Source organism: Anarhichas minor, unplaced genomic scaffold, assembly GCF_050575085.1.
Source record: "Anarhichas minor isolate MPS153535 unplaced genomic scaffold, ASM5057508v1 ptg000040l, whole genome shotgun sequence".
NCBI classification, from domain to species: Eukaryota; Metazoa; Chordata; class Actinopteri; order Perciformes; family Anarhichadidae; genus Anarhichas; species Anarhichas minor.
Window position 1 is genome coordinate 6,587,929 of NW_027466486.1, and position 9,572 is coordinate 6,597,500.

Below are 9,572 nucleotides of genomic sequence, written 5' to 3' on the forward strand. Positions count from 1 at the left end.
CAAGCTGGGTTAAAACCGGTCATCCGGTGGTGACTGAACTTGTGCTACTTACTTACTTACTTACTTACTTACTTGCTTCCTCACTTGCTTACTTACTTACTTACTTGCTTACCTACCTACCTACCAACCAAGATGACCCAGGTGGAGGATTTCCCTTCTGACAGCCAAGCTGGGTGAAAACCGGTCATCTGGTGGTGACTGAACTTTTGCTGCTTGCTTGCTTGCTTACTTGCTTACCTGCTTTCTTACTTACTTACTTACTTACTTACTTGCTTACCTACCTACCTACCAACCAAGATCAGCCAGGAGTATTTTCCCTCTGACAGCCAAGCTGGGTGAAAACCGGTCATCTGGTGGTGACTGAACTTTTGCTACTTAATTACTTACTTACTTACTTACCTACTTGATTACTTACTTGCTTGCTTGCTTACTTACTTACTTGCTTACTTACTTACTTGCTTCCTCACTTGCTTACTTACTTACTTGCTTACCTACCTACCTACCAACCAAGATCAGCCAGGAGGAGCATTTCCCTCTGACAGCCAAGCTGGGTGAAAACCGGTCATCCGGTGGTGACTGAACTTTTGCTACTGACTTACTTACTTACTTACTTACTTACTTGCTTCCTTACTTACTTACTTACTTACTTACTTGCTTGCTTACTTGCTTGCTTACCTACCTACCTACCAACCAAGATCAGCCAGGGGCAGTATTTCCCCTCTGACAGCCAAGCTGGATGAAAACTGGTCATCTGGTGGTGACTGAACTTTTGCTACTTAATTACTTACTTACTTACTTACTTACTTACCTGCCAACCAAGATCAGCCAGGCAGAGTATTAAAACCGGTCATCCAGTGGTGACTGAACTTTTGCTGCTTACTTAATTACTTACTTACTTACTTACTTACTTACTTACTTACTTACTTACTAACTTACTTTCCGACCCAGATCAGCCAGGGGGAGCATTTCCCTCTGACAGCCAAGCTGGGTGAAAACCGGTCATCCGGTAGTGACTGAACTTTTGCTGCTTACTTACTTACTTACTTACTTACTTACTTACTTACCTGCCAACCAAGATCAGCCAGGCAGAGTATTAAAACCGGTCATCCAGTGGTGACTGAACTTTTGCTGCTTACTTAATTACTTACTTACTTACTTACTTACTTACCTACCTACCAAGATCATCCAGGGGGAGTATTTCCCCTCTGACAGCCAAGCTGGGTTAAAACCGGTCATCCGGTGGTGACTGAACTTGTGCTACTTACTTACTTACTTACTTACTTACTTGCTTCCTCACTTGCTTACTTACTCACTTACTTACTTACTTACTTACTTGCTTGCTTGCTTACCTACCTACCTACCAACCAAGATCAGCCAGGGGGAGTATTTCCCCTCTGACAGCCAAGCTGGATGAAAACCGGTCATCTGGCGGTGACTGAACTTTTGCTACTTAATTACTTACTTACTTACTTACTTACTTACTTGCTTACCTACCCAGATCAACCAGGGGGAGTATTTCCCTGACAGCCAAGCTGGGTGAAAACCGGTCATCGGGTGGAGACTGTACTATTGCTACTTACTTACTTACTTACTTACTTGCTTACCTACCCAGATCAGCCAGGGGGAGTTTTTCCCTCTGACAGCCAAGCTGGGTGAAAACCGGTCATCGGATGGAGACTGAACTTTCGCTACTTACTTACTTACTTACTTACTTACTTACCGAACAGGATCAGCCAGGGGGAGTATTTCCCCTCTGACTGCCAAGCTGGTTGAAAACCGGTCATCCGGTGATGACTGTACCTTTGCTACTTACTTATTTACTTACTTACTTACTTACTTGCTTCCTTACTTACTTACTTGCTTGCTTGCTTACTTACTTACTTACTTACTTACCTACCAACCAAGATCAGCCAGGGAGAGTATTTCCCTCTGACAGCCAAGCTGGGTGAAAACCGGTCATCCGGTGGTGACTGAACTTTTGCTACTGACTTACTTACTTACCTGCCAACCAAGATCAGCCAGGCAGAGTATTAAAACCGGTCATCCGGTGGTGGCTGAACTTTTGCTGCTTACTAACTTACTTACTTACCGACCAAGATCAGCCAGGGGGAGTATTTCCCCTCTGACAGCCAAGATGGGTGAAAACCGGTCATCCGGTGGTGACTGTACCTTTGCTACTTACTTACTTACTTACTTACTTACTTACTTGCTTCCTCACTTGCTTACTTACTTACTTGCTTACCTACCTACCTACCAACCAAGATCAGCCAGGAGGAGCATTTCCCTCTGACAGCCAAGCTGGGTGAAAACCGGTCATCCGGTGGTGACTGAACTTTTGCTACTGACTTACTTACTTACTTACTTACTTACTTGCTTCCTTACTTACTTACTTACTTACTTACTTGCTTGCTTACTTGCTTGCTTACCTACCTACCTACCAACCAAGATCAGCCAGGGGCAGTATTTCCCCTCTGACAGCCAAGCTGGATGAAAACTGGTCATCTGGTGGTGACTGAACTTGTGCTACTTAATTACTTACTTACTTACTTGCTTACCTACCCAGATCAACCAGGGGGAGTATTTCCCTGACAGCCAAGCTGGGTGAAAACCGGTCATCGGATGGAGACTGAACTTTCGCTACTTACTTACTTACTTACTTACTTACTTACTTACTTACTTACTTACTTACTAACTTACTTTCCGACCCAGATCAGCCAGGGGGAGCATTTCCCTCTGACAGCCAAGCTGGGTGAAAACCGGTCATCCGGTAGTGACTGAACTTTTGCTGCTTACTTACTTACTTACTTACTTACTTACTTACTTACTTACTTACTTACTTACTTACTTACTTACTTACTAACTTACTTTCCGACCCAGATCAGCCAGGGGGAGCATTTCCCTCTGACAGCCAAGCTGGGTGAAAACCGGTCATCCGGTAGTGACTGAACTTTTGCTGCTTACTTACTTACTTACTTACTTACTTACTTACTTACCTGCCAACCAAGATCAGCCAGGCAGAGTATTAAAACCGGTCATCCAGTGGTGACTGAACTTTTGCTGCTTACTTAATTACTTACTTACTTACTTACTTACTTACCTACCTACCAAGATCATCCAGGGGGAGTATTTCCCCTCTGACAGCCAAGCTGGGTTAAAACCGGTCATCCGGTGGTGACTGAACTTGTGCTACTTACTTACTTACTTACTTACTTACTTGCTTCCTCACTTGCTTACTTACTCACTTACTTACTTACTTACTTACTTGCTTGCTTGCTTACCTACCTACCTACCAACCAAGATCAGCCAGGGGGAGTATTTCCCCTCTGACAGCCAAGCTGGATGAAAACCGGTCATCTGGCGGTGACTGAACTTTTGCTACTTAATTACTTACTTACTTACTTACTTACTTACTTGCTTACCTACCCAGATCAACCAGGGGGAGTATTTCCCTGACAGCCAAGCTGGGTGAAAACCGGTCATCGGGTGGAGACTGTACTATTGCTACTTACTTACTTACTTACTTACTTGCTTACCTACCCAGATCAGCCAGGGGGAGTTTTTCCCTCTGACAGCCAAGCTGGGTGAAAACCGGTCATCGGATGGAGACTGAACTTTCGCTACTTACTTACTTACTTACTTACTTACTTACCGAACAGGATCAGCCAGGGGGAGTATTTCCCCTCTGACTGCCAAGCTGGGTGAAAACCGGTCATCCGGTGATGACTGTACCTTTGCTTCTTACTTATTTACTTACTGACTTACTTACTTGCTTCCTTACTTACTTACTTGCTTGCTTGCTTACTTACTTACTTACTTACTTACCTACCAACCAAGATCAGCCAGGGAGAGTATTTCCCCTCTGACAGCCAAGCTGGGTGAAAACCGGTCATCCGGTGGTGACTGAACCTTTGCTACTTACTTATTTATTTACTTACTTACTTACTTACCTACCAACCAAGATCAGCCAGGAGGAGTATTTCCTCTCTGACAGCCAAGCTGGGTGAAAACCTGTCATCCGGTAGTGACTGAACTTTTGCTGCTTACTTAATTACTTACTTACTTACTTACTTACCTACCTACCAAGATCATCCAGGGGGAGTATTTCCCCTCTGACAGCCGAGCTGGGTTGAAACCGGTCATCCGGTAGTGACTGAACGTTTGCTACTTACTTACTTGCTTACCTACCTACCTACCTACCTACCTACCTACCTACCTACCAAGATCAGCCAGTGGGAGTATTTCACCTCTGACAGCCAAGCTGGGTGAAAACCGGTCATCTGGTGGTGACTGAACTTTTGCGACCGACTTACTTACTTACTTACTTACTTACTTACCTGCCAACCAAGATCAGCCAGGCAGAGTATTAAAACCGGTCATCCGGTGGTGACTGAACTTTTGCTGCTTACTAACTTACTTACTTACTTACCGACCAAGATCAGCCAGGGGGAGTATTTCCCCTCTGAAAGCCAAGCTGGGTGAAAACCATTCATCGGGTGGTGACTGTACCTTTGCTACTTACTTACTTACTTACTTACTTACTTACTTACTTACTTACTTACTTACCTACCTACCAACCAAGATCAGCCAGGGGGAGTATTTCCTCTCTGACAGCCAAGCTGGGTGAAAACCGGTCATCGGGTGGAGACTGAACTTTTGCTGCTTACTTACTTACTTACTTACTTGCTTTCCTACCCAGATCAGCCAGGGGGAGCATTTCCCTCTGACAGCCAAGCTGGGTGAAAACCGGTCATCCGGTAGTGACTGAACTTTTGCTGCTCACTTACTTACTTACTTACTTACTTACCTACTTGATTACTTACTTACTTACTTACTTACTTACTTGCTTACTTGCTTACCTACCCAGATCGGCCAGGGGGAGTATTTCCCTCTGACAGCCAAGCTGAGTGAAAACCGGTCATCGGGTGGAGACTGAACTTTTGCTACTTACTTACTTACTTACTTACTTACTTACTTGCTTTCCTACCCAGATCAGCCAGGGGGAGCATTTCCCTCTGACAGCCAAGCTGGGTGAAAACCGGTCATCCGGTGGTGACTGAACTTTTGCTGCTGGCTTGCTTACCTGCTTTCTTACTTACTTACTTACCTGCCAACCAAGATCAACCAGGCAGAGTATTAAAACCGGTCATCCGGTGGTGACTGAACTTTTGCTGCTTACTAACTTACTTACTTACTTACTTACCGACCAGGATCAGCAAGGGGGAGTATTTCCCCTCTGACTGCCAAGCTGGTTGAAAACCGGTCATCCGGTGATGACTGTACCTTTGCTACTTACTTATTTACTTACTTACTTACTTACTTGCTTCCTTACTTACTTACTTGCTTGCTTGCTTACTTACTTACTTACTTACTTACCTACCAACCAAGATCAGCCAGGGAGAGTATTTCCCTCTGACAGCCAAGCTGGGTGAAAACCGGTCATCCGGTGGTGACTGAACTTTTGCTACTGACTTACTTACTTACCTGCCAACCAAGATCAGCCAGGCAGAGTATTAAAACCGGTCATCCGGTGGTGGCTGAACTTTTGCTGCTTACTAACTTACTTACTTACCGACCAAGATCAGCCAGGGGGAGTATTTCCCCTCTGACAGCCAAGCTGGGTGAAAACCGGTCATCCGGTGGTGACTGTACCTTTGCTACTTACTTACTTACTTACTTACTTACTTACTTGCTTCCTCACTTGCTTACTTACTTACTTGCTTACCTACCTACCTACCTACCAACCAAGATCAGCCAGGAGGAGCATTTCCCTCTGACAGCCAAGCTGGGTGAAAACCGGTCATCCGGTGGTGACTGAACTTTTGCTACTGACTTACTTACTTACTTACTTACTTACTTGCTTCCTTACTTACTTACTTACTTGCTTGCTTGCTTGCTTACTTGCTTGCTTACCTACCTACCTACCAACCAAGATCAGCCAGGGGCAGTATTTCCCCTCTGACAGCCAAGCTGGATGAAAACTGGTCATCTGGTGGTGACTGAACTTTTGCTACTTAATTACTTACTTACTTACTTGCTTACCTACCCAGATCAACCAGGGGGAGTATTTCCCTGACAGCCAAGCTGGGTGAAAACCGGTCATCGGATGGAGACTGAACTTTCGCTACTTACTTACTTACTTACTTACTTACTTACTTACTTACTTACTTTCCGACCCAGATCAGCCAGGGGGAGCATTTCCCTCTGACAGCCAAGCTGGGTGAAAACCGGTCATCCGGTAGTGACTGAACTTTTGCTGCTTACTTACTTACTTACTTACTTACTTACTTACCTGCCAACCAAGATCAGCCAGGCAGAGTATTAAAACCGGTCATCCAGTGGTGACTGAACTTTTGCTGCTTACTTAATTACTTACTTACTTACTTACTTACTTACCTACCTACCAAGATCATCCAGGGGGAGTATTTCCCCTCTGACAGCCAAGCTGGGTTAAAACCGGTCATCCGGTGGTGACTGAACTTATGCTACTTACTTACTTACTTACTTACTTACTTGCTTCCTCACTTGCTTACTTACTTACTTACTTGCTTACCTACCTACCTACCAACCAAGATGACCCAGGTGGAGTATTTCCCTTCTGACAGCCAAGCTGGGTGAAAACCGGTCATCTGGTGGTGACTGAACTTTTGCTGCTTGCTTGCTTGCTTACTTGCTTACCTGCTTTCTTACTTACTTACTTACTTACTTACTTGCTTACCTACCTACCTACCAACCAAGATCAGCCAGGAGTATTTTCCCTCTGACAGCCAAGCTGGGTGAAAACCGGTCATCTGGTGGTGACTGAACTTTTGCTACTTAATTACTTACTTACTTACTTACCTACTTGATTACTTACTTGCTTGCTTGCTTACTTACTTACTTGCTTACTTACTTGCTTGCTTACTTGCTTACCTACCCAGATCAGCCAGGGGGAGTATTTCCCTCTGACAGCCAAGCTGGGTGAAAACCGGTCATTGGGTGGAGACTGAACTTTTGCTACTTACTTACATACTGACTTACTTACTTGCTTACCTACCCAGATCAGCCAGGGGGAGTATTTCTCTCTGACAGCCAAGCTGGGAGAAAACCGGTCATCCGGTGGTGACTGAACTTTTGCTGCTTACTTACTTACTTACTTATCGACCAAGATCACCCAGGTGGAGTATTTCCCTTCTGACAGCCAAGCTGGGTGAAAACCGGTCATCTGGTGGTGACTGAACTTTTGCTGCTTGCTTGCTTACTTGCTTACCTGCTTTCTTACTTACTTACTTACTTACTTACTTACTTACTTACTTACTTACTTACCTACCAACCAAGATCAGCCAGGGAGAGTATTTCCCTCTGACAGCCAAGCTGGGTGAAAACCGGTCATCCGGTGGTGACTGAACTTTTGATACTGACTTATTTACTTACTTACTTACCTGCCAACCAAGATCAGCCAGGCAGAGTATTAAAACCGGTCATCCGGTGGTGACTGATATTTTGCTGCTTACTTAATTACTTACTTACTTACTTACTTACTTACCTACCTACCAAGATCATCCAGGGCGAGTATTTCCCCTCTGACAGCCAAGCTGGGTGAAAACCGGTCATCTGGTGGTGACTGAACTTTTTCTACTTAATTACTTACTTGCTTGCTTGCTTGCTTGCTTGCTTACTTACTTACTTACTTACTTACTTACTTATTTACCTACCAACCAAGATCAGCCAGGGAGAGTATTTCCCTCTGACAGCCAAGCTGGGTGAAAACCGGTCATCCGGTGGTGACTGAACTTTTGCTACTGACTTACTTACTTACTTACTTACTTACTTACCTGCCAACTAAGATCAGCCAGGCAGAGTATTAAAACCGGTCATCCGTTGGTGACTGAACTTTTGCTACTGACTTACTTACTTACCTGCCAACCAAGATCAGCCAGGCAGAGTATTAAAACCGGTCATCCGGTGGTGACTGAACTTTTGCTACTTACTTATTTACTTACCGTATTTTCCGCACTATAAAGCGCACCGGATTATAAGGCGCACCTTCAATGAATGGCCTATTTTAGAACTGTTTTTATATATAGGGCGCACCGGATTATAAGGCGCATAGAATAGAATAGCGTCGTAAGCGTGTCTCTTGAAAGGTGCCATTTTGGGGTCTTTATACACACACAAGTGGTGTTGGACTAGGAGTAAGCACAGTACCGGTGTTTACCGCGGTGCAGCTTTGTAGTTTACCAGTCGTACTGAAACATTTTGACAGAGCGCCGTGTACAACCAGTATGGATCAACCAATTAACCAATTGATCCATATATAAGGCGCTCCGGATTACAAGGCGCACTGTCGTTTTTTGAGAAAATTAAAGGCTTTTAAGTGCGCCTTATAGTGCGGAAAATACGGTACTTACTTACTTGCTTCCTCACTTGCTTACTTACTTACTTACGTGCTTGCTTGCTTGCTTACCTACCTACCTACCTACCTACCAAGATCATCCAGGGGGAGTATTTCCCCTCTGACAGCCAAGCTGGGTGAAAACCGGTCATCTGGTGGTGACTGAACTTTTGCTACTGACTTACTTACTTACTTACTTACTTACCTGCCAACCAAGATCAGCCAGGCAGAGTATTAAAACCGGTCATCCGGTGGTGACTGAACTTTTGCTACTGACTTACTTACTTACTTACTTACCTGCCAACCAAGATCAGCCAGGCAGAGTATTAAAACCGGTCATCCGTTGGTGACTGAACTTTTGCTACTGACTTACTTACTTACTTACCTACCAACCAAGATCAGCCAGGGAGAGTATTTCCCTCTGACAGCCAAGCTGGGTGAAAACCGGTCATCCGGTGGTGACTGATATTTTGCTGCTTACTTAATTACTTACTTACTTACCTACTTACTTACTTACTTACTTACTTACTTACTTACTTACCTACCTACCAACCAAGATCATCCAGGGCGAGTATTTCCCCTCTGACAGCCAAGCTGGGTGAAAACCGGTCATCTGGTGGTGACTGAACTTTTTCTACTTAATTACTTACTTGCTTGCTTGCTTGCTTGCTTACTTACTTACTTACTTACTTACTTACTTACTTACTTATTTACCTACCAACCAAGATCAGCCAGGGAGAGTATTTCCCTCTGACAGCCAAGCTGGGTGAAAACCGGTCATCCGGTGGTGTGTCTGTGCCTCCCACAGTCAGCCTCATTGCCAGCAGCAGGCTGAGCTAATCAGTTAGCGGGTTAGCTGCAGCTCGGCGCTGAGTGAACAGTGTACCAAAGAACCTGTACCACTTGTTCCTTTTCTTTTCATTGACCTTTTTCTGCAGATCCTCCAGCTGGGTCGTCACAGCGAGAAGGTCCTCCTGATGGACGGCCTCCATGCTCACCGACTCCTGCTCTTTCTTCTGCACCGTCTGCTTGAGCTCCTCCGCGGCCCGAGTGAGGGAAGACTTTTCCTCCCTCCACTCTCGAAAACTCTCAAATTGCTGCTCGGCATTCCTCAGTTCAGCCTCAAATTGGTCGAACTTCTCTATGTGATGGTTGAGCCGAGCCACACTGGAGTCTCTGTTCTCCTGCAGCAGGGAGTATT

At 44.9% G+C, this 9,572-nt stretch overlaps 1 long non-coding RNA gene across 2 annotated transcripts in view; it reads left to right on the forward strand.

Annotated features, from left to right (window-relative positions):
* LOC142968734 (uncharacterized) overlaps positions 1 to 9,572 on the forward strand; it is a 35,243-nt gene that overhangs the window by 11,787 nt on the left and 13,884 nt on the right. The window contains exon 3 of one of the 2 annotated variants that reach the window (XR_012959065.1): positions 9,310 to 9,572. This exon is cut by the window's right edge and continues 1,078 nt beyond it. The exons of the other annotated variant lie outside the window; for it this stretch is intronic. This is a non-coding gene — a long non-coding RNA (uncharacterized LOC142968734). The remainder of the gene's footprint in view (positions 1 to 9,309) is intronic. 2 annotated transcript variants of the gene reach the window in all.